This window comes from Puma concolor, chromosome E1, assembly GCF_028749965.1.
Source record: "Puma concolor isolate L17-30 chromosome E1, mPumCon1.1.hap2, whole genome shotgun sequence".
Lineage (NCBI taxonomy): Eukaryota > Metazoa > Chordata > Mammalia > Carnivora > Felidae > Puma > Puma concolor.
Genome location: NC_141680.1, coordinates 13,015,535 through 13,038,783, shown reverse-complemented (window position 1 = coordinate 13,038,783; position 23,249 = coordinate 13,015,535). Strand labels below are relative to the sequence as shown.

General features: G+C 56.7%; 1 protein-coding gene across 5 annotated transcripts in view; it reads right to left on the bottom strand.

The window, feature by feature from the left end:
* Positions 1–21,853, bottom strand: part of KCNJ12 (potassium inwardly rectifying channel subfamily J member 12) — a 44,687-nt gene extending 22,834 nt beyond the window's left edge. For 2 of the 5 annotated variants that reach the window (XM_086686250.1, XM_086686245.1), the window contains exon 1: positions 21,280–21,853. The gene's annotated coding sequence lies outside the window, so the exon portion shown is untranslated. Of the gene's footprint in view, positions 1–18,819; positions 19,141–21,279 lie in introns of those variants that run through there. The other 3 variants (XM_086686248.1, XM_086686247.1, XM_086686249.1) reach the window with 3 other exon arrangements.
* Positions 21,854–23,249: the final 1,396 nt, after the last annotated feature.

Here is a 23,249-nt window from a genome sequence, read left to right as displayed (position 1 = left end):
CAGATTCGCTGCACCCCAGAAGAGGGCGCCCCAGACACGAGGCACTTTGCAAACCAGGGGACCCTGGGCCGTGCCCACACAGAAGTCACCCTCTCTGGACAATTAACGCACAAATTGCGTGCACCGCCCCACAGCCGGGCCATTAGCCCAGATCCTGCGATGATTTATTCACGAGCTCCTATCTCCTTCTCATCCCCACGGCCAGCTCATCGGCCTCACTGCCTAGGCCGGGAGGGACGACCCACAGACGCTTTCCTGGCCTCGCTCGAAAACATTGCATGCTATTTATATTTCATCAGACGAGTGCACGGGATGAAACCGCTGGTGATCTGCTCCCGCAGGCAGCCGGGAGCTGAAAGCCCCACATGGGTGGCCTCTGGGAAGGGAACTCTGGCTCTCAGACAGGAGAAGTCCAGATTTCTTTCACTCTTTCACGGTGGGCCCATGCTGAGAGCCTGTGGCACAGGACCTCGGCTCACATTGACAGGGGCTTTACCTTGACTGCCTCACTGTGTCCTGACAAGGCCCCACCGGAAAGATTCTGCCATTATCCTCATTTAACAGATGAAGAACGAAGGTTCGGAGAGGTGAAGTCACTAACCTGAACCACACTGCCTGTAAGAGGCAGAGCTGGGAAGTAAACCGCAGGCAGCCCCAGAGCCTGTACCTTTACATCCCAGCATCTGGCCTCCCGGAGCCCCAGGGCAGCGCTATGAGGTCGTAGGTATCCTGTCTTACAGATAAGGACACCAAGGCTCAGAGAAGTACAATGACTTGCTCAGGGTCACATAGCCAGGAATGGAAGCCAGGCAGGTGACCTTGACTGATAATGTGCTCTAACCCTTGCCCCGGGAGACCCCACTGATGTGCCCAGGGAGCAGCCCCAGGAGAAGGAGAATGGCTCGGGGGCAGCCAGTCTCCACTGCTACCTGAAGCCACAGCCATGCAGGGTCCCCTCACCTGCCAGGGGGTGGCCCTACCTCAGTGCCCAGCCCCGCCTCCCAGAAGCCAAGTGGAGGCGCAGGGTGGGTGGCTCTGGTATAGCTCCAGCTGTCAACACAATGACAAGCGTGAAGGGCACTCAAATCACAGCGCTACCCTCTTGTCATCGCCCTCACAGAGAAGGGACCCTCACACAGTCGGACGGGTCAGGCCTCACCAACATCGGGCTGGGGAGCTCTGGATAACCCAGAGCTCCCATAACCCCTGGATTTTCCTGAGACCTCTGGGAGCGGAGTTGGCTAGAATCCCAAATCCTGCCAGACAGACTGCCCCCTCTTTGAGCCTCAGTGTCCTCATCTATAAGGTGGGAACTGACAGTGCCTCCGAGGGCTGGGGTGGACATGTGAGAACTTGGTAGCCAGCATGAGGCCGGTAGGCAGTGGTCACCCAGCAAGTGGCCACTGTGCATTCACGTTATTTGCAAAGCCCGAGGTACCGCACCTGCCTGAACACAGACTGCACGAGCTTTGCAGTGGGCCAGCTCTGGGTTCAAATTCTGACTCTGTGACTCCCTGGTTGTGTACCTCGGGCACCTGGCTTCCCCACTCTGAGCCTCCGTTTCCCTGCCTGTCAGCTGAGGATGTCACTCCTTCCCTATGAGACTGTGGGAACAAACTACGTCCAGGCGTGTACAGCACTGATCTCTGACCTCAGCAAGCACTTGAGAGCCAACCAGCCCCCCACTCGCATTTCAACGCCAAGGTCAGGGTGGCAGGCACCTCTGAGCAACCCCCGGCCAGTATCTGCCTTCTAGAGACCCTGAGAGGCCGCCATGCCAGGCCTGGCAGGGACCCAGGGACAAGAGGACTGTGGCCCAGCTGGGGAGCAGAAGGTGTCCCAGACTGGCTGCAGGGGCTCAGGGCCCAGAGAAGGGCAGGCTGTACCTGGACCACACAACGGGACAGGGTGGGGGGTTGGGGGGACCCAGCCAGGAGAGCCCCCCTCCCCGACTTACCCTGCCTAAGCCAAAACCAGAACACCTTTCTCCTCTCCCTGGACCAGTCCACAATCCTTGCCTGAGCACCAACCGTGTTCAAGCACTGTTGAACTGAGCACTGTTCAACCGTGTTCAACCGTGTTCGGTTTCCCCATCTGTAACATAGGGGTGAGACGACGTGATTGCTGTGATGATGAATGAGTTCATAAAAAAAGAACCGTGCCTGGCACAGAGAAATATTATTAACATGTCAACATGATCAGCAGCAGGTGCATTTGGGTGCCAGGCCCCGGGGATACGGAGGGAAGAGGCCCGTGGATCCCAGCGCTGACCACACTGTGTGTTCGTGGTCTCTGTCCAGGCCTGCCAGCTCCGGGGGTCCTCAAGCACTTTCAGGCACCCCTTTTCTATGACCCCAGCAGGGCCAGGAAAGAGTTTTTGGAAAGAAAATGAATTGACAGTTTATCTGACAGTTTATCTCTGGCCACACTGAACTCCCAGCAGGCCGTACCCCTACATGCCTTGGCCCAGGCTGTCCCCCTAACCCGCAGGGTGTCCACCTCCTGGCTGACCTGTGGCTTCTTCTTCAGGCTCCCAGGCTGGGTTTGGAGCCACCCCTAACCCTCTGCAGCCCCCTGGGTTTTTCTCTGTCACAGCCCTGACCGCACCAGGCACCCCTACCACCCCTGCCTCAAGCCGACCTTCTGGTCACCCAGCACGGGGCCGGGCACAGTACAAGGGCTCCGTGTCCGCGTTCAGAACAACAACAATCTACAATTTAAGCTTTTATGTTTACTAAGCATGCACTATATACCACACCTTGTCCCCAAGGACAAAGATTTCCTTGTTTAAGCTATACGAGAGTCCTACGAGGTAGATATTGTAATTTTACAGGGGAGAAACTGAGGCTTGGGGAGGTGGCCTGAGAACACTGGAGACTTCATGTGAGTCACAGCCCAGATCTGGACTCCTCTCTCTGCTCCAGCCCATGGGGCGGCAAGAGAGGCCCGCACTGGTGACCATTAGCGCCCTCAGTGCCCCAGCCCCAGCTTGAAGAAGGATCCTTCTGCCAAAGAAGGGCCCTCAGTGTGGGGGCAGGACAGAAGGGGCACAGGGGCTGGCTTCACACTTGGGGGGCTGAACTGTGCATTCCAGGCCTCTGGGGCCTCATCTGTAAAGTGGGGACACTGAGAAAAGCCTGGCGCCTGACACAGACCGGGCACTCGGCAATCAGTTGTTGAAGAAAAGTGTGGAGGGGCCCTCATAGCCTGGGATCCCCTGGCCTCCCTCTGCCTAGTGGTGGCGGTAGCTCAGCCCAGACAGGGGCCCCAGGCCCCCAGAAGGACATTAGAGGCCCCCAACACCAGATCGATGGCCTGCAGAGAGTGCTGGCCCTGTGAGCAAGAAAGCAAAAACACCCGAGGCCTTGCACAAGGGCAAGGCGCTGCACGGGCTCTGTGTGCACAGGGAAGGGCAGCAGCGGGCGGGGCCAGCCCCGGGAACAGCCAGTGACATAAGGACAGACTGTGTGGGACCCTGAAGCTGGGCTTCGGAGGGCTGCTCCGTCAGCCAGAGCCAGACCCCTGGACCCGGGCTCAGAGGAGCACCTGGGGGCCCAGAAAATCCCTCAAACCTCTCTGCGCCTCACGTCCTCCTTTGTAACTGGGGATACCAAGAGGACAGCATTTCCACGGTTATCTTGTGAAAGCACCCATAAAACTCTGAAGCAGCAGAAGCCTCCAGTAAACGTCCTTTCCAGAGACCCAGGAGCCTGCACTTTCCCTCCGGCTGCAGGTGGAGGGCAGGTGACAGGTGAGCCGGAGAACCTGGGAACTGGGGAGACACGGGCACCTTGGTGCAGGGAACGGGGTGTTAGAGTGATGTCAAGGGACACAATAATGACTTACAAATCCAGCCCCGGCCTAGAAGCAGCCTCAGCCCCTCCCCAGAGAGCGGTGGGCTGGGCAAGAGGGGCAGAAGGTACCGAGGGTCAGGGAAAGGGGAGGCGGGGGGACCAACCCATGTATACTCCCCACACCCGCCCGTGCCGCCCTCCCCACCTGTGCCGTCGGGCCACATCCACTTCACTGGCCAGGACACACACATCTCTCCCACCTGCTCACAGAACTCGGGTGCACGCCCTCTCCACGGTCAGGGCCCCTGCACGACCACCACACACACGGAGCCACGCACCCCCATCTCCAATGGCTTTCCACCTGTCTCTACAGACCACATCCGTCTACACTGTCCCCAAACGGGACTCATCACCACGGGCCTGGCCCTGTGAACACGGCTGGTTCACGCTAACCCCATGTGCCTGGACTCCTGGGTTGTGAGGACGGGAAACAGAGAGGAGGGCAGGGGACCATGAAACCCTCCACTCGCAACAGTACCAGCATCCCCAGGCCAAGGGGAGCCAGGTGGCTTGGACGCCCTCCAAATCCAGCCGCCAGGCACAGCCCCGGTGGGGGGCTCCTGCCGGATCCTCAGTGCTGACAGGCTGATGAGGGGGTGGGGGATCAGCTGGGTCTGTGCCTCCGCCTCAAGCAGCTGCAGTCTCGGGAGGGAGGGGTAGAGGGGGGTCCTATCAGGAGGTGGCATCTGTCCCCTTCCTGCCTTTCCATCCCCACTGTAGCAGGCAGGGCCCCCCTTCCCTGAGGAGCCCTGCCTGCCAGGCTGGGCACTGCTGAGCACACTCGTCCGTGACCCCCAAGCAGACACAGGTTGAGCGCCCACTGTGTGCCGAACTTGTGGGAACTCCTAGACACAGAGCCCTGCCAGGACCTCTAGTGGGTAGCTTATTATTCCCACTTTACACATGGGGAAACTGAGGGTCAACAAAGCTCTGTGGCATGCCTGGACCGCTTCCTGTAGAAGTTGCTGCAGCTCAGGAAGAAAGACAGGATAGGAAGCCGCTTCAGAAAGCCCACCCCACCCCCATGCAGGCCACACACCGGGCACCCTCCACTGATTGTCTTGCTTCACCGTAAGGACAGTCCTAGGAGGTGGACAGCTGGATGCCTGCATCCACCGTTCAGATGAGGAGTCCAGGCCACAGCGGCGGAGCCAGGAAGCAGTCCTGCCAGAAGGCCAAGCCGTGGCTCAGTTCCCCCAACCCGCTGGCCACCTGAAGCCCTGCTGGGAGTCGTGGGAGGTCGCCTGCCGCCCGGGGAGGGGGCAGAGGATCAGGGGAAGGTAAGAGCTCGCAGGGGAGATGCTGCTGGGCAGGGAGGGGGCTGAGCCTGGAAGTGGAGGGCAGGCCTGGATGAGAGATGAGACCGAGAGCTGGCTGAGGCCCGGGGTTGGCGGGGAGGAGAGGGCACCCCAGTGAGTGCACCTCAAGGCGCTGGGGCGGATGTCGAGCCACGCAGACCTTCCCAGGGGGAGCCAGGGCCCCGGGCCCAGACGGTGCTGACGGTGAGCCAGACGAACTCTGGAGGTGACCAAGGGGGACCCAGGTGACCTGGACCTGAGCAGTTTGTACTGCCACCATAGGTACAAAGATCAGGGGCAAAGGCCAAGAGGAGAAATTGGGGAAAGCGACTGGGGACACACGCAGTGAGGAGTTCTGTAGTTACAGGGAGCAGAGAAATGAGCAGAAGCCAAAGGGGAGGGGGCGGTCAAGAGAGCGTGCTTTTAGTGGCGGAAGATAATATATCCTCAGAAACTTAAACACAGGGTTGCCATATGACCCAGCAGTTCACTCCTAAGTATGGACCCAAGAGAACTGAAAACCAATGTTCACACATGACCATGTACATGACTGTTCCCAGCAGCACGACTCACAACAGCCAAAGGTGGAAACTGCCCCGACACCCATCAACTGCCCAAGGACGACCAAAATGTGGTACATTCACCCATGGACTATCATTCAGCCCTAAAAACCATCAAGTACTGAGCCACACTGAAGTCTGGATGAGCCTCAGAAACACTCTGCCAAGCAAAAGCAGCCAGACACAAAAGGCCACAAGTTGGATGATTCCACGTATGTGAATGTCCAGAATCGGTAAATACACAGATGCAGAAAGCAGTGGCTGCCAGGGGATGGGGGCATGGAGAGTGCGGGTTGGAGGGTGGGGGGTGATTATTTGATGCGTACAGGGTTTTGTCTTGTGATGAAAACGTTTTGGAACAGGATGAGAGGTACATTTGCACACCATTGTGAATGTATTAGATGCCACCGAATGGCTCGCTCTCAATGGTTAATTTTATGTCATGTGAATTTCGCCTCAAAAAATATTTTTTTTTGAGGAGTCACATGAAAGGGATTTGAACCCAACTAAAGCCTGACAGATGCAAGGCTAACTCCTCACACCCACTCAGCGGGGCCACGGCCACGGCCCAGACAGTGGGAAAGAAACGCTTGCTGTTGCAAGAAAGAAGGAAACAATAGCAGAGCACTGCATGGCCTCCGGGCCACCTGCAAGGCCCCCTCCTTACTCACGCTGCTCCAGCCGTGATGTCTGTTCTCCACACCAGTCCCTGACCCCGATGGGGGAACACCACCTACCTTTGGCCTCTCCCCGGGCCCGCTTCCCTCCGATATGCTCCTGGCTCCTCCCTGACTCCATGAAGGTCTCCGATCAGATGTCCCCTTCCCTCCCATGTATTCTACGGTCACTTATTCAGAAATCTATGCTCAGTTGCCCCTTGACATGTGAGGGCAGGGGGTTGGCATCCAAGACTACTCGTTTTCCAAGACTATTTTGTAGAGGTGTTCTAGGTTTACACCAAAATTGAGGGGAAGGTACAGAGATTTCTCATATACCCCCTGAGTCTACACATGCACAGCCTCCCCCACTGTCAACATCACTCACTAAAGTGGTACATTTGTTACAATTGGTGAACTTAAACTGACACATCATAATCACCCAAAGTCCACAGTTTACCTTAAGGCTAACCTCTGGCGTTGTACTTTCTATGGTTTTGGACAAATGTGTAATGACTTGTATCCATCATTACGGCATCATACAGAATAGTCTCACTGTCTAAAAATCCTCTGTGCTCTACCTATTCATCTCCGCTTCTCCACGCCCGGCAACCACTGACCTTTTTATTGTCTCCATGGTTTTGCCTTTTCCAGAATGTTACATAGTTGGAATCCTACAGCATATAGCTTTTCCAGACTGGCTTCTTTCACTTAGTAAATCTGCACTTAAAGTCCTCCGTATCTTTTCATGGCTTGATCTCTCTCTCTCTCTCTCTCTCTCTCTCTTTTTGCTGAATAAGGTTCCATTGTCTGGATGCACCATTTATCCATTCACCTATTGAAGAACATCTTGGTTGCTTCCAAGTTTGGGCAATCGTGACTAAAGCTGCTATAAACATCTGCGTGCAGTTTCTGTGTGGATGTAAGTTCTCGACTTTGTTAGGTAAATACCAAGAAGTATGACTCCTGGATCATACGGTAATAGGATGTTCAGTTTTTAAGAACCAAACGTCTTCCAAAGAGGCTGCACCATTTTTGCATTCCCACCAGCAATTACAATTCCTCTTGCTCTGTGTCCTCGCCTACATTTGGTGTCAACAGTATCCTGGATTCGGGCCATTCTAATAGGTGTGCAGTGGCATCTCGTTGTTTTAATTTGCATTTCCCCGATGACATATAACGTGGAGTGTCTTTTCCTATGTTACCTGCCATCCGTGTATCTTCTTTGCTGACACGTCCATTCAGGTCTTTGACCCATTTTCCAATTAGGTTGCTTGCTTCCTATTGTTGAGTTGTAAGACTTCTTTGTATATTTTGGATAACAGCCTTTTATCAAATGTGTCTTTTGCAAATATTTTCCCCAAGTCCATGGCTTGTCTTCTAATTGTCTTAATACTGCCTTTCCCAGAGCAGAAGTTCTTAATTTTAATGAAGTCCGGCTTGTCAATCATTTCATTCACGGATCGTGTCTTTGGTGTGGCTAAAAAGGCATCACCAGATCCAAGGCCATCTAGGTTTTCTTCTATGTTATCTGCCAGGAGTTTAATACTTCTGCATTTTACATTTAGATCTATGATCCAATATGAGTTAACTTTTATGAAGGGTGCAACGTCTATGTCTAGGTTTTTTTTTTTTTTTCTTATGAATGTCCAGCTCTTCCAGCCCCTTTTGTTGAAAAGACTATCTTTGCTCCATTGTCAGAGCTGGTTGACAATACTTATAGGGGTCCATTTCTGGGTTCTCCTTTGATCCATTTGTCTATTCCTGTGTCAATACCACACTGTCTTGATACCTGTAGCTTTATAGCAAGTCTTGAAGTCACGTGGTGTCAGTCCTCTGACTTTGTTCTTCTTCAATAGTATGTTGGGCTCATCTGAGTCTTTTGTCTCTCCATATGACTTTAATCAGTTTGTTGATATTCATAAATTAACTCGTATTTTGATCGGGATTCCATTGAGTCTATAGATCAGACAGGGAAGAACTAACATCTTGGCAATATTGAGTCTTCCTATCCATAAACATGGAATATCTCTCCATTTATTTAGTTCTTCTTTGATTTCCTTCATCAGAGTGTTGGAGTTTCCCTCTTAAAGATCTTGCATGTATCTTGTTAGACTTGAACCTAAGCACTTCATTCCAGGGAGTGCTAATATCAACGGTATTGTTTTTAATCTCAAATTCCATTTGTTCGTTGCTGGTATATAAGAAAGCAATTGACTTTTGTATATTAACCTTGTATCCTGCAACATTGCTAAAATTGCTTATTTGCTCCAGGGCTTATTTGTTTTTTGTCAATTCTTTCAGACGTTCCTACATAGACAATCATGTCATCTGTGAACAAAGACACTTTTATCTTTCTTCCCAGTTTGTATGTCTTTTATTTCCTTTTCTCGCCTAATTGCATTAGCAAGCACTTCCAGTATAATGCTAAGAAGGAGTGGTGAGAGGGGACATCCTTGCCTTGTACCTGATCTAAGTGGGAAAGCTTAAAGTCTCCCGTCATTAAATATGATGTTAGCTATAGGGTTTTTTTGTAGATAGTCTTTATCAAGGCAGGAAAGTTCCCCTCTAGTCCTAGTTTGCTGGGAGTTTTGACAATGAATGGGTGTTGTCAGGGCTTTGTTTTGTTCCCCGGAGAGTCCTGGTACTTGCAGAAAGTGCTGGCCTACGGTGAACCCTTAATGCCCACCTTTGGAAGAAACAGGTGCAGAGTGTAGAGAAGTGTCTAGCAGAGACAGGGAGACTCACCACAGTGATGATCTTGGGTAGGTGCGAGGGGTGGGGGCCCAGTGGGCAAGGCAGGAGATCATTCCATCCGCAGGAAAGAGAAGAAGGCACGCTGAGGGGCACAGGTGCCAGGACATGGGTGGCTGTGGTGGGAGCCAGTAGAAGTTCTCTTCTTTGATTTTCTCAGTGAAAGAGGAGGCCACACTGTCAGCTAAGGGTCCAGGACCTTGAAGTGAAGGGCAGGGCCCCAGAACTGAGGGAAAAGGTTCCGGAACAGGCAGGAAGGGGACAGGCCTGGGATCAGCAGTGTAAGCCGAGAAGCAGCACCTGGAGTGAGGTGGGGCTAACTGGCCACCCCAAGCAACAGACTCAGGGGTTCGTGTCCCTTACGTCTTTCTCCCTGGTGTCTAGGAGGGTCAGGGTGTGCCCAAGAGGCAGGTGGCAAGAAGCCTCTCTGCCCCAGGCCCTGCCCAGGGCCCCAGGGATGGCCTCTCTGAAGGAGAGTCTGAAGGACTCTCTAAGGTCTCCACTGGCTGGAAACTCACCCTGGGAGGCACTGGTGTAGAGACACCTCCTTAGGGTGCCTTCTCTGCTCTGCCATCCCCCCGTCCTCTGCAGAAACTTCTCCTCAGGCGTTGCGTTAATTTAAGTCCATAATTAAAGGAATCAGTGAGTGAAGGAAGAAGTGATCAACGGCTCCTCTGTCTGCCCAGGCACCAGAGCGGCTGCCATCACGTCCCGGGGCATCAAATAACATTCGTGGCCAGGTCTACAGGCAGTGTGCTGTGCCCCCACACCATATCCACAGACCCACAGAACTCAGCTGTGGGTGGGGTTGGGGCTCCAGGGACGTGGGACCAATAAACAGACGTGAGAAATGGATGAAGGGGAGGAACCCCGACCCTGAGAGCTTTAGCAAGACCTCGACCTAAATCTTTCCCCTGCATGAGCCTCCCAACACACAGTAGGTGCTCAAGCGATGACCTTTCTGCTCTAGTCCTGTGGCGGTAAGAATGAGGGAGATTGGACGGACGCCGTGTTCGGTGGCCAAGGTCTCAGGGGACAGAGGACAGCAGGTCATTCAATGTGGGCATCAGCTCTGCCGGTCCCTCCCTCTTGGGGCTTCAATTTCTCCCCCTGCAAAATGGACAGAACTCTGGGAGCCCTCCATCGTCTAGAGCTCTATAATAGTGCTAACACTTGGCACACACGATCGCAGTTTAAACGGGGTATAGACTTAGCCCCATTTCTCAGAGTAAGGGAGTGAGGCTCAGAGAGGTGAAGCTGCTTGCCTCAAGACACACAGCTAGCAGAGGGCGACAGCCCCATTGGAATCCAGGCCGACCTGGCTCCTGCCCAACATCGCATTTCCCGGATCCTTGGCCAGGGCATCTCTGTCCCCTCGGGGGAGAACACGGCAGGGCCTGTGGCTTTCATGCCTTTGGAGAGAAACTGAGGCCCGCTCATAGGGCCTGTCAATCTGGGTTCACACGCTGTTTTGGCCACCTGTGTCCCTCAGTAGCTCCTCTCTCAAGCCCTACGCCCCGCCTGGCCAGGACGTTTTGAGAATTAAATGAGATAATGTTCGGGAAAGCACTGAGCACAGCACCTGGCACCAGAAGACACTGGGTAAACAGTCATTTTCATTATTATTTTTGGGTGCCAAGTCTCAGCGAAACGTCACGTCACTTCCTGAGAAATAAAGGCACCCAGTACCACCACGGGCTGCTGATTTCACCACCAGGGCATGCATTTTGCTAAAGCCCCCAAAACGTCCTGACGGCCACCGGAAGCCAAGGGAGGGGCTGAGGACACCCAGGCTCTCCTGGCCACGTGGCATCAGGCCAGGGCATCGCAGCGGCTCGGCCATGGTGGTCCGAAGCAGGGGCGACGGCGGGAATAAAACCCAGCCCCCTCCCTCTGGCAACTTCGAGCTCTCAGGGAAACCCAGACCCCTGAGGAGCCCACCCCTCGGGCTCCGGGCGCAGACTGGGCTGTTGAGAGACACGATGGGCTGCGCGCGGCCTCTCTGAGACTCCGTTTGGGCATCCGCAAGACGAGGCAGCCGCTTCCTGTCCCTGGCGTTAGTCACGAAGACCCACTGCGATGAGAAAGGGCAGGGGCATGCCACCTGACTCCCAGTGACCTGAGCCTGGGGGAAGGATGAAGGTCAGGAAAACAAGGTCCTTGCAGGAGCTGGCTGCGGCCAGAAAAGCTATGGGAAGGTGTCTGGATGTAAAGAGCTGCCCCACCTGACTCCAGAACAAGCAACGGAAGTGCAAGGGCCACCGTCACAGCCAGGACTGGCAGGGGCTGGGTGGCCAGCGACGCTGGCGGCCGTGGGTGTGAGGGCGCAGGCTCGCTCAGCTCTGCCGAGAGGTGAGGTCGCCGGGATGACCCGGAGGAGGGCACGGCAGTGACGGCTCTCGACGTCACAGAGGCACAGGCCCTCTAACCCCACAGGGCCATTTCTGGAACGTTTGGCTTGGGCAACCCAGGCACGGGGACCTAAGTCCGGGCAGGAACAGCCCAGGGGTGGGCGGAGACACAGAAGCGTATCAGAATGAGGCGGGCTGACTAAATGGAAACTCAGCCTCGCATGGGAAACGCCAGCTAGATTTTAAAACCATTTCACTGGTTGGTATACTAACAAAAGGTGTCACACACACACCCCATCCCAGGGCTACGTGTTTCATCTGACTGCTCCCAACAGCCTAATGGACAAAGGACCCTAATAGCCCCATTTTGCCAATGAGCAAACTGAGACACAGAACAGCTGAATAATTTGTCCAAGGACACACAGCTGGCACAGTAGCAAAGATCAGGCATGTAACCCCAATGCTGTATGTCTCCAAAATACATCGCTAAAATAGAATACGTTTCTTAGAAAAGAAAGGACAGCATATCCAGGTTGACCATGTGTAGTGGGTTGAATGAAAGCCCCCCCCCCCCACCGCAAAAGATATGTCCACCCAGAACCTGTGAAAGTGACATTATTTAGATAAAAGGTATTTGCAAATAAAATTAACCCAAGGATCTGGAGATGAGATCATTCTAGATTAGGATGGGCCCTCCATCCAATGACAAGTGTCTTTAGAAGAGAAGAAAAGAGAAGACCAGACAGGACACGACAAGACACAGACGGAAGAAGGCTGGGTGAAGAAACGGGCAGAGATTGGAGGGATGTGTCTATACGGCAAGGAACACCAAGTTTTGGTGTCAGCTACAGAAGCTGGGAGAGAGGCATGGAATGATTCTCCCTCAGAGCCTCAGCAGGAAGCAAGTCTGCCGACCTCTTGATTTCAGACTTCTGGCCCCCAGAATTGGGATATAATAAATCTGTGTCGTTCTAAGCCACTCTGTTTGTGGTAATCTGTTATGGCAGCCACGGGAAACTAATACAGGGTGCAGTTTGCTCCCCACTGTCCCTGCGTCTGTTTTCCTTTCTGGGACCTGGCTGATTGTCCCCCCTGGACTGCTGCCTCCGTGCTCCTTCCACCACCCGGACACAATTTCAAGTGTATGTGTTCATTCAACCCATTTTCCCTAGTGTTCCCATTTCACAGATGAAGAAACTGATACCACTGGCTCGGATCGCTGGTCCAGAGGACCCCTGGAGCCTGCCCAGCCACGGCTGGTCCTGCGACCACCAGGAAGGTAGCTGGGTCGGGACAGGGCCCAAAGCCTGGTCACCTGGCCCTGGAGCTTCAGAACTAGGGCATCTGCTTCAGGATGAGGGCCAGGCCCCAGGGGTGCCTGTGAGGCTGCGGCTGGCAGGGTCCACAGAGGAAAGGAGGAAGGCAGCCAGGGGCTCCTCATTATGCAGCCCCCAGGGAGGGGCTGGACCATTCCGTAGCTGCCCCAGGGTCTGCTGGGGGCACCCCTTCCAGTGGTCCTGAAGGCTCCCCAGGGCCCAGGAGGGGGCCTGGCCGCCCCAGCCAGGCAGGTGCTGCCGACAGCTTGAAGCTCAGCAGGCCAAGAATATGGGCACGGTTGAGCCTCCGGCCCGAATGGCAGAGGGCGGGGGAGCAGAGAGAGAGAGGAAACTGCCCTGCCCTGCCCTGCCCTGCCTTGACCGCAGAGCCAAAGCCAAGAGGGATGAAAAAGTGGGTGCCCAGATGTGGGCCTGGTGTCCACACCCATTTCGTAAATGAGGAAACTGAGACTTGCGGTACAGGAGCAGTGGGGGTGATTCACACCCCTCTCGCACTTAGGCTAGCAGATCCTCTCCACCAGGGGCCCTCAGTGGACCGAGGCGGGCAGTGTCTTTCAGATTCAGGCTCAAACCAGGTTATGGGAATGATGGGCTCGCCAAGCAGGTGGCAGACACCTGAGATGGAGAAGCTCAGAGATGAATCGGGGGTGACCGGTTCCCCAGAGGCCCTTCCCCCCACCGCAGCTCTGAAGACCATGAAGAAGTAAACGACGGCAGGGCAGCGAGCACCTTCCCCGTGGTGCATGAGCTGTGGGTCACTAAGGCCCAGAGGGGGTGGGATCTGCCCCGGGGCAGGGAGCTTCGCAGTGGCATGGGGACCGAAGGGGGCTGGGCTGGGGGCTCCGAGGTTCGGAAGATTGAAAAGTGCAGGTTCCCAGGCTCTACCCCAGACCCTCCGAACCAGAATCTCTGGGGATGGAGCATGCTCCCAGAGAGGTCTGAGGAAGGAGGTACCCCGTCCAGGATTCGGCACCTCTCCCACGGCTAAGATGCGCCAATTCTGCAACTCTGTAATCCCGGTCTCAAAGAGGTTACAACTTCCCAACTCAAAGAATCCATGACCCGTACGCTTGGGTGGCTCTGGATATTCAAAGGCTCCACAGCTAAGACTCTATGATCTGGACTCTGTGACTCAGCCCTCAAGCCAATGCCCATCAAAGGAGAAAGGATGAAGTCCCTGGGTCTGGAGCCCTGGGGCACCAGCAGGGACAGTGCGTGTGGAATGATCCCACGGGGGAAAAGAAAAAAAACAGAAAGCAAGAAAGGAAGAAAGGGGAAAGGGAACTATAGATGTTGGATGTTTATGTAACTACATTCACATGTTTGCGTAAGCACTCAGACAATCCAGAAAGTTCTCTAATAATGGTCACCTCAAGAACATAAAGCTTTGGGCTGGGGTGAGGCGGAAGACAGAGTCTGAGAAGGAGAGATTCACTTTCTATCCCTACGCTTGTTTAATACTTTACCATGAGCATGTAACACTCTGATAATTAAAAACGATAATGATTCATGGAAAAAAAAAAAAAAGGCATGACAAAGTCTATGCTTCCTTATGTGTTTGTTCGCTTGTTTCTTTTATCCTCTTCCACCCACCAAGACATCAGCCGCGATCCCAAGGCACAGGGCACAGCTCACCGTCCTCACTCAAGAGCTAATCGTGGAAAGCATGAATGGCGCTGAAATCCTGACATCCCCAGAGCCTGCACACTAATACTTGACCGGTGAGACCTCTCCGAGAAGGGAAGGGAGGGGCCTGGGAGAAAAGGGATGCCAGGGGCTGGTCCTGGGGATGGGGTGGCACCGGGATTCCCAGGTCCTGTCACACCCTGCTTCCACGAGGCCACAGTCAAGGCCGCTAGGAAACCCCACTTTTGAGCTCCCTACCTGCCCCCAGATCCCCACGCCCTGCATCCACCTCTGCCCTCCACGTGACCCAGACAGGCCTCACACTCTCTGGGCCTTACCAAGCTCTAGTCCCGTGAAGGAATGGGGCGTGAAGGGATGGGGCCAGCTCCCCCCGGCCATCCCCAGTCCTCCTCAGGCCCCCACAGGCCCGAGTGGAAGCCTGGCCTGGCCTTGGCCCGGAACCAAGAGCCCAGAGGCATAGGGTCGGGGGCAGGAGGCAGGCGGCTGCTACCACCCAGAACGCCAGCTGCTGGCAGTGATTTATTTTTGCTTTAAGTGCTGGAGAATTGCAGGGCTGCAGCCGCCAGCTCAGGGGGCTCAGGCTGCAGCTGGAAGGAGAGGGAGGTGGGCAGGAGGTGGGGGCCGCACAGCCCCTCCCTGACCTCTCTTGCCCTCAGCCTCTCAGAGTCTCCATCACACACGCACACATACACACACACACACACACACACACACACACTCACACGCGCGCGCGCGCGCGCGCACGCACACACACACACACACACACACACACAGAGCTCAGGACTTCCCTATCTCTACACGCTCCCTCCTCCCCGCCCCAGCTCTCCTAAGTAAGTCTCAGAACAGCTGCAAGGAGGCTCTAGGGGGCAGAGAGTCTCGACCACGACCCCCCACCTTGCTTCTGAGACATTTCACCACCTCTGGCTGGGGCTGTCCCTCTCTGGCCTCAGCCGGCCCACTCCCACCTTGGGATGTCATATTCACCCTTCCCCCAGGACACCCACTCACAGGTCAGAGGCTGATGACCGTCACAGGCAATCTGGAGATAGCTCTGGTTTTCATTATGACCTGATCCCTTTTCTGCCCGGAGGGTGGGCCTCAGGAGACAGTGCCCTGCCCTGGGGCACATCTGGCTAAACGGCCGCTGGGCACCTGGGGTTGCTGAGCAGCCCTGGCCGAGGCCCGGCCCCTCGGGAACCTGTCTGCACATCCACAGAAGGAGTGTAAGCCTTAGGTTGGCAGAGGCGATGGGGTGACCTGGGGGAGCCAAGGGGCTGTGCTTTGCCAGCTAGAAGGCTTATAGGTTCTTTTTACAGCTGGAAGGCTGCTAAAGTTGGTAATGGCCAATCTTGAAACATAAAATGTTTCAACCTGGGTGTGGTGCTCAAAAACAGAGACTGTGCAGAGGAGGTAAAACACACCGACACAAAACAAAAGGCCGATGGGCATGTGAAAGTGCTTAATTGGGCAAGAAATGGAGACACTGTCCCCTCTGCCACCCCCAGCCCCTGCAGCTGGCCTCCACACATTCTACTGAAGGCCCAAAGATTTATAAACGTGAAGAGAAGCGCTGAGGACCGAGCGGCCCTGACCCTCTGCACCTCAGTTTGCTTAGATCTGCAACGGGAATGCGGTTTCTGCCCCTCACAGGGTGGGGATGGGGGACGCCTTAAGCTGCAAGCAAGCCAAAGGCCGGGAACACGGCAAGGTTCAGAGCTTGAAGCAGATAAGGTCACAGACAGAAAGAGCTCAACGCAGAGTTGGGGCCTGAAATAAATGCCACTTCTCTCCCCCTCACAGACAGATGGCAGGCCAAGGGCTCAGAGGAGAGGTCTGAAAGCTGGCTCTGCCCCCGACAAGCTCCTCAGTTTGGGGACAGTGATGTCACTTCTCCGAAGCTCGGTTTTCTGATCTGCAGAATGGGATGATAATTGTGGCTACCACTGCTACTGAGCACACTATCTATCAAGCACCGCACATGGAGGAACCAACCCATTCATTCCCCACATGTTTATCGAGCATCTACTACACACAGGGTAGTGCTGTAGGTGCTGGGGACGTAGACGTAGCTGGGAACAAATAAGACCCAAACCTCTGCACTTAAGGCACTTATATCCCAGTGGGGGAGACAGACAATAAACAAGATAAGCAAATAAAACATAACATGGTGGATGGCATTAAATTTGACGTGTCGAAAAAAGCAAGAGAGGGAATGTGGGCAAAGGGAGCCCATGGTGTCATCCAGGAGAGGCGTCATGGAGGAGGTGGTCTTTGGACAAGACCTGAAGGTGGTGAAGGAGGAGGCTTTGTGGGGATCTGGGGAAGAGTGTTTCAAGCAGAGGGAGCAGCAAGTGCAAATGGCCTGGGGCAGGAGCAGGCCTCAGGTGTTGGAGGCACAGCAAGGAGAAAGGCAGGGCGGCCTGAGGAGAGGGAGACAGTGGGGGGCAGAGAGGGTAGTACCAGACTGTGCAGGGCCCTGTGGACCACAGTGAGGAGTGTGGCTTTTATTCTGAGTTGAGGGCAAAAGGGGGGGCGGGGGGACACGGGAGGATCCTGAGCCCAAGACCAAGACGACAGCACCCAGAGTGTGTCAAGTACACAGTAGGTACTCAAGCAAGCATGGCCACTCTGAAGGCTTTATCTTTGTTCCCTGGCCCTTCCCCAAGCCTGAGTCCCCCAAAGAGACCCAGACCACAGATGATGGAAGGAGGGGGAGGCTTCAGTTGCCCAAGTGGTGGGAGTGCTCAGTCCAGGCTGGTTGAAGGGGGACGGGTCCCTGGCAGGATCCAGGAGGCTGCTCCCACTGACTCTGGGGCAGCACCAATGCACAGCCGGGGTAGACCTGCTCCCCGGGATCACTGAGAAAGGGGCCCCCGCTCCTATCTGGCCATGCAAATGGAACTCTGTCTGATGTTACAGGGCCAAAGGCCAATTAGGGGGCTGGACCAGGGGTCCCCAAGGTCCCCTCAGCCTCACGCTGCCTCTGCAGCTGCCACTTCAGCAGCTGGGCAGGAAGACCTGCGCTATGGAACGTCGGGGGGGTGGGTGGAGAGAAGGGGTGGAGAACGGGAGGGGGTACAAGACACACAGCAGGAGCAGGAGGCCTGTGTCTGAGGCCCTCTCCCGCTGCAGCAAACCACTTAGCCTCTCTGGGCCTCAGTTTCCCCACATGTCCAAGGACAGGCTGCACTGGAATGACAGATTCTCAAGGCTCTGGTGCCACGTTCCCCTCCTTCGTGCAGCTCCCTTTCCACACCCCCACTTCTGCTCAGATCCCCCCTGCCCAGAAGCACACACAGAAGCTCACGTTTCTCCTCCCCCACTCCCAGGTGTTCTCAGGGGTCCCCCCAGCTGCGACTTTGATCCCACTTCACGGATGATAAACTGAAGACCACGAGGAGAAGTGACTCAGCCCCGCTCACCTTGGCTGTGTGCCCTGAAACCTCCTCCCAAACAGTGAGATTCTCGAGGGAAGGGGCTGGGTCTCCATTCATTCACCACCAGTTTATTAAGCATCTCCTGTGTGCCGGGCACTACACCGGGACCACGGCTGAGGGTGCCAGGGTCTCCACCACTAGAGCTCACGGCCCGCCACAGCTCCCATCATCACAGCGAGGCCTCTGCGGCCAGAGAAAGCAGCCTAGACACAGACCCACCAAACATTTACAGGGCACGCCAGGCCTTCCCTAGGTCCCAGGGATACCGCCACCTGGGCACTGGGATGGCGAGCAGGCACTCTGCAGCCAGCCTGGCACACAAACGCAGCCGGGCAGGGTGTCTGGGGAATAGAGGAGGGTGCAACTCCGTCCCCGGGAGAACGCCAGGGCTCTGGACCAGAGGGACACAGGTTCCAGTCCCTCCCGGTGCCTCCTTGGGCCTCAGATCTCCTGTCTGTACAATGGAGCTAATGCCACCCTAGGTACTGGCAGACCATTAGGAAATTAAATCAGGTGGCAGAGTGCTGGGCCCTCGGCCAGTGCCCGGCGAGGGCTCCAGTCCCGCCTGCGCCCCGGCTCCTCTGGAAAATCCGCCTGCCTCGGTCCAGCCCCGCCCCCCACCCTACCCCCAAGGCTCCTCTGAAGCCTCCAACCTCCCTGCCCCGCCTGCGGCCCAGTTTCAAGCCGGCTTTCTTTCTTTTATCTTCGGCCTTTGCTGTCTTCCTATCACGCAGCCAATTCCCCTGGTACAGCCAGCCTGTGGGCCCGAGCCCACACCCACCACACCTTGGAGTGGCCGGCCCAGCCTCCACCCTCCTGCTGCCCACGAGCTGCCTCCCTCTCAGCCTCTTCTCTGTGCCAGCCTATGGCAGGGCTCCAGCTGCAGGCCCCAGGGGAGGGGCAGGTGTGCCCATGTGTCACTCACAGCAAAGCCCTGGCGGGGGCCCAGCACCGCACACCAGGTGCACCTGTCGGAAGGATGGCCCAGCCCAGAGCCAAGAGGCAGCGAGACCAAAAGTGGCCATCGGGTGGGCTCTGAGGGAGCACCAGCAGCCTTCAGCCTGGGGCTGGGCGAGGGCCGCAGGGGTTGCCGGGAGTGACGACGCAGTTGCTTCTGCCCCAGACGTGTGCCAAGGCCGCCGGGTGCCATGCCCGGTGCTGCCAACTGTGGCCCAGGGCACCAGAGGGAACTGTTCACAAGCAGAACCCGTCCCCGTACCGCATAACTGCAGGGAACTGCTGTCATTGTTACTGTTATTACTGTCTTCATTGTTGTCACTATTATTTCACTGCTGCAGGGCCACCAATGTTACCTCGTTCTGCTTCAGGAAGACTTGAGGGGAGGGACACTGTGGCCCTGGGACAAGAAGCTTGACAGGGGCAGCCCCCTGGCCTGGGAAGAGCTAGATGATTCTGCTCAAACCCCTGACTCGCTGTGTGGCTTTGGGCAAGACCTTGCCCCTCTCTGGGCATATCTTTCTCGCAGCACAGCACAGCTCACTGAACATCCCTGGATTGGGCAGCAGCCTCCACCACATCCCTTCCTGAGCAGCCTGGAAGCCCTACAGGGGCCTAACGGGGCAGGTGGCCATGATGGGGACAGAGGTCCAGGGGCGGGCCAATAAACCCAGAGCTGCGCCAACACCCAGCATTTACAGAGCACCCCCTACCTATATGCATTCAGCAGCGCACCAGTGGAGAAGAGGGGACCCCTGTCATCTGGCACACTGGAGCGCCCGTTCTTGTCCCCGGGAATGCTCAAGCAAGTCCCTCCTCCTTGCACCCTATTGCCCCTAAGGAGTCTTGACCCCACCTGAAGGGATCCCGTCCAACATCTCCTTCTTAGAGCTGCCAACCTCCAGTCCCCTGGCCGGAGAGAAGGGACCCCCAGAAAGCTGATGGCAGACTTTACTGAAGATTCTCTTTGGGCTCTGAGCACGAGGAGTGGGGTGATTTTCTGAGAACAGAGGAGCGGGGACTTCACAAAAAAAAAAGACCATAAGCCTCCAGTGGGCCCAAGACTGGGACCTCCTCCCTAACCCTCCGGCCATATGGCAGCGGACTAGGGAGGAAGTCCCCGGTGAGGGGCCACAAAGGAACAACCTAGCAGAAAGTGAGCCTGGGGTCACGGCGAGGCAGCTGGACTGGCCTTACTCGGCACCTAAGGGACGGGGTCAGGGATAAGGCCCGAGGCTAACGCCTTGTAGGTTCTACCTTCCAGAGGTGGCTACTGATTTCAGCGGCATATGGGCACCTCCGTGCTCCTGGAAGACAGAGCCTGTGAACCTGGGTTCCGGGAGGTGGGTATGGGGGCAGGGGCAGGAGGTCCCCAGCACTTTACCCCAGGGCTCCAACCTGGGCACAGGGAGCAAAGAATAAAGTAGAACAGATCACAGGCAGTGCAGCACTCCCAGATGGGTACGCCCCCTACGAAATGGGCAGCAGGGTGAGGGGCCAGGAGAACCTCCCAAAACAGAAGACCATCTCTAAAGAAACACTTTCCTGTGACCTCCCATTCTAAACACAGGTTTTAAAATATTCACATGACCAGTGCACACTCAATCAGGACCGGCAGCAGAGACATGCACTGGGGCCTCAACTCCCATGTGAAGCACCCCCCCACACACACACAGGAGCTCCCCACCCCAGGTGCCACTCCAGTGAGCCCCCTGGTTCCCCACGTCGCTTCCCCATAGGGCATCAGGAGCAGAGGTGAGCACCTAGGAGCCACTCCTGCCATGAAACCCTGAGGGCTTCTCAGCTGAGGGGTCATCGCCTCTGCGATCAAGGCCGACTTCTAAAAGCAAAAAGGTGCGGCTGGAGTTGGCGGCTGGCTAGCGGAAAACACCATTTCCAGAATATTTTTACTCCATTAGAGCACGGGAGGTGGGAGAGAGAAAGGACTCCGAGGACCCGCAGATCTAGGGCCAGGAGGCATTTTCGGGCCGCTGGTAGACTGCACCCCCTCTGCACCCCCACTTTAATCCCGGGGTCTCCGGGAAGGTCACGCATAGGATTGATGCCACGCGCGAAAGTGCCTCCCCACGCTCCCTCCCGAGCCCCCATGTGCGAGTTGGCCAGAGGGGGGCCGAGGGCGCCTCAAAGTTTCCCGGAGCGCCCCCAGGACGAAGGTTAGCAAGGAGCAAAGTTCCCTGGTGGCAGTAGCCGGAGACATGGCAGGGGAAGAAAAGCTCGCAGTCAGCATTTCCTCCGATGGCTCACCAAGGGAGGAAAAAAAAACAGAAACGAGAGGAAGAAAAAAACCTCCCGCCCCACCTTCCCTGTTGCAGCACCACCTCGTGCTCGCTCCGGGCCGGGGAGGGGGCCTTCGGGATGCCGGAGTCGGGTCCCCGGGGGGCCGGGCGCCGGGCGGCCGCGCACTTACCTCGGTCAGTGCCCCGGGCGCGGCGCGCTCCGCGTCCTCCGAGCTCCGGGCGGCCGTTCCTGGCCCCGGCAGCCGCCGCGCTGGCTGCATCGCCGCCGCCGCCTCAGGGCAGCCCCCGGGGGCGCTCCATGCCAAGGGGCGCGTCAGTGAGGGGCGCCGATCTCCCCGGTTCAGCCACGGGTCGGGGGCGCGCGCCTGGACGGCGCCCCCGGCCGCGGGGCGCTCGCTCTGGCCGGCGCGGCTGGCGTCCCTCCCTCCGTCCGGCTGGGAGCGCGGCCGGCCCACCCCCTCCCCCGCCGGCTGTTATCTGATCCCGGGCAGGGCCGGGCGCGCTCGCCTCTACGCCCCGGCGCCCCGCGCCTCCCCGCCCGCTCCGGCCGCGCCAGCCCCTCGCCCCCGGCTACCGTTCCCAGGGAGGCGATGGCAGCGGCAAGGCCCGGGGAAGGCGGGGAGAGCGGAATGGAGGGCGAGGAGGCGGCGGGAGGCAGAGGCTCGGCGCGCACCCAGCTCCGCGCCCCGCTGCCACCAGAACCGGGCTCGGCAACTCCTCTAACTCTCCGCCGAGAGCACGCCCGCCCCGCGCCGCGCCGCCGCTGCCCCCGCCCACCCGGGCCCTAGCCTGGCCCAGAGCGCCCCCAGCCCCGGGCCGCCCCCCACACACACACCGCCAGCCACTTGCGCAATGGGGCGCGCGCGCGCACACACAGACACACAGACACACACACACACACACACACACACACACACACACACACACACACAGAGGCATGTCCTCCAGGGACACGCGCACACACAGGTGCATGGCCAGCGCACAGACAGGCAAGGGAATCTTGCACACACGCGTCCACACAGCCTGGTACACAGCTCAGGTGCCAGCATACAAGCATGCAAAATGCATGTCCTGACATGCATGATGGTTCCAAGTGCACAGGTGCATACACACTCACACGTGTGCATGCAGGGGGGTATCTGCACGTGTGCATACGTGCACACAGATCCTAGCTTGTACATCATTCCCATGGAATCCTTTCTTTTTGCACACCAGGCATACACTCTATGCACACTCATATACATACATCGTTTCCCCCTCTTTAATAGCATCTCTCTCCTCCCCATCTTGTGCTCTGTTTGGCTTCTCCCATCTCCTTTCTCCTCCGTGCTCCTCCCCCCTACTCCCTCTCTCTCTCTCTCTCTCTCTCTCTCTCTGCTGACTTGACCCCCATGTGACCCTCTTCTCTTGCCACCCCAGCAAGGCTCAGGCTCTCTTCCCAGCCTGTCCCCACTCGCCCTACCCTCCCAGCCTCCTGGGGCCTATTGTCTGGGCCTCAGATCTCTCAGCCTCCCGCCGGGCCCAGGCCTTTCATCCTGGCAGACAGACCTGCCCGACTGGGCCTTGGCCCAGGAAGACCCCATTTTATCACCAGTCTGACCCCTTGTTCAGCCTTGGGGCCACAGAATTGGGCCAAGGAGGCAGGTCTGTGCCCGGAGCACAAGCCTCAAAGGGCTTCCTGGCCCCCTTGGCTTCCAGCTTCCCCTTTAATGTGAAATATAATTATGTGTCTGCACAGCAGGGAGACTGGCTGCAGGATTCTAACCAAGGAGGATGGCTCTCTGGCCACCGCCCAGATTGCTGGCGGCTGAGACAGAGCGGTCTGCAGGCCCCACCAGCCCCAGGCTCCCAGCCCCAGGCTCCAGGCCGCTGGCAGCTGGTAGGTACCACCTGGCCCAACCCACCCAGAGAACTCACCGACCTCAGGCTGTCCAGGGTTTGGATTCCGCCAACTCTATTGACCAGCTGTGGAGGCAAGTCATTTCATCTCTCCGTGCCTCACTATCCCTGTCATCAAGTGGGGAGAGTAACCATTCCTGCCTCATGGAGCCGCAGTGAGGATTAAATGCGTGTAAAATATACCTCAACAGTTGATACGGCTCCTGGCTGGGTGAAACAGCTAACACTGAGTGAGCACTCA